Genomic DNA, 1,612 nt, shown 5'->3' with positions numbered 1-1,612 from the left:
TGCTTGTCAAACAAAGCCTTGTACTTCTCTAGCAGCTGCCTCTTGAATCTACCAGGGAATGGTAGTTTGGGTTCATAGGGAGGAGGAACAAAAGAATTCTCACTTGCTGGAGCAAGAACTTCACCATCCTTCACTGTTTTCTTCTCTTCCCCAACCTTTCCTTTACCCTTGGCTTCCACAATCTTCTCCAAGATTTCATCATTGATTTTCTCATCAACAATCACCACTTCATCATCTAAGTTGATGGCCACCTCCTCACCTAGTTTCTCAGCATCCCTGGTGAGGGTTGTAGGAGGTAACTGCTTACCACTCCTAAGGGTGATAGCTTTGGCCTCCTTGGGGTTTTGGTCAGATTTTCCAGGTAGAGATCCTTGCTGGCGAGTCTGGTGAGTGTTCATGGAAGCAAACTGATTCTCTAAATTCTTGACTGTAGAAGCAAGATGTGAGAACTTGTTGTTGAGCTCATTGTAGCTCCCATCAATCTTGGAATGAAGGTTCTTCAACTCATAACCAACATGCTTCTCACTTCTAGTCTGAGACTCCAAGATTTGTTTCAGCAGGGTGTCAGTGCTGCTCTCTTGAGGAGCAGAGGAACCAGATGAGGGGTTTTGATGAGGTTGATAGCTGCCTTGCTGGTTGTTTCGAGGCGGATAACCACTCTGTTGGTTGTTGGGGTAGGATTTCTGTTGGTAGTTGTTGTACTGAAAGTTGGGCTCTTTTTTGTACCAGCTACCATTGTTGTTGATGAAACACAGGTCTTCCTGACCTTCCAAACCCTCAACCTCATGGACAACAGGTGGTGTATCTTGGCTTGGGTTACCAACAAAGTGCAGCTGCTCTTGTGTGGCTTTATCAGCAAGGAGGATGTCTATCTTATCCTGTAGAGCTTTCAACTCCTTCCTCGTCTGCTTATCATCTGTTCGACTGCTTCTGTCGTGGTCTCCACTGTAGACTGCATCACTCTTTACCATGTTGTCAACCAGCTCCTCTGCATCTTCCTCAGTTCTCCCCAAGAAGAACCCATTGCTAGCTGTATCCAGTCTGGCCCTGTACTTAGGAAGAGCACCACGGTAGAATGTGCTCAGCAAGCTCTCCTTAGAGAAACCATGGTGTGGGCATTGAGCTTGGTAGCCCTTGAATCTCTCCCAGGCTTCACTGAATCCTTCCAAGTTCTTCTGTTGGAAACTGGAGATCTCATTTCTCAGCTTAGCAGTTCTTGAGGATGAGAAGAATTTCTCCAAGAATGCTCTCTTGCACTCATCCCAAGTGGTGATAGAGTGGCTGGGTAGAGACTTCTCCCACTGACGTGCCTTATCCCCCAAAGAGAAAGGGAATAGCTTGAGCTTTAAGGCATCTTCGGACACACCATTGGTTTTTGACAACCCACAGTAGCTGTCGAACCTATCCAAGTGATCAAATGGGTCCTCCAGAGCCAAGCCATGATACTTGTTGTTCTCGATCACGTTGAGGAGTCCTGACTTGACCTCAAAGTTGTTGGCTGCCACAGCTGGTGCTCGGATTCCGAATCTGTGACCATGTATGTTGGGGCGGTCGTAAGTGCCAATGGGTCGAGCTGCCCGCGGTTGGTGTTCTGCCCCTTGCGGTGGATCTG

The 1,612-nt window shown here is 47.6% G+C and overlaps 1 non-coding gene across 1 annotated transcript; it reads left to right on the top strand.

Annotated features, from left to right (window-relative positions):
- Positions 1 to 1,101: 1,101 nt before the first annotated feature.
- Positions 1,102 to 1,208, top strand: LOC125588029. Its single transcript, XR_007324425.1, has one exon. It is a non-coding gene; the product is annotated as a small nucleolar RNA R71 (small nucleolar RNA).
- Positions 1,209 to 1,612: the final 404 nt, after the last annotated feature.

This window comes from Brassica napus, chromosome C5 (assembly GCF_020379485.1).
Source record: "Brassica napus cultivar Da-Ae chromosome C5, Da-Ae, whole genome shotgun sequence".
NCBI classification, from domain to species: Eukaryota; Viridiplantae; Streptophyta; class Magnoliopsida; order Brassicales; family Brassicaceae; genus Brassica; species Brassica napus.
Note: the sequence above shows the minus strand (reverse complement) of the source record. Positions and strands in the feature narration are given on the sequence as shown.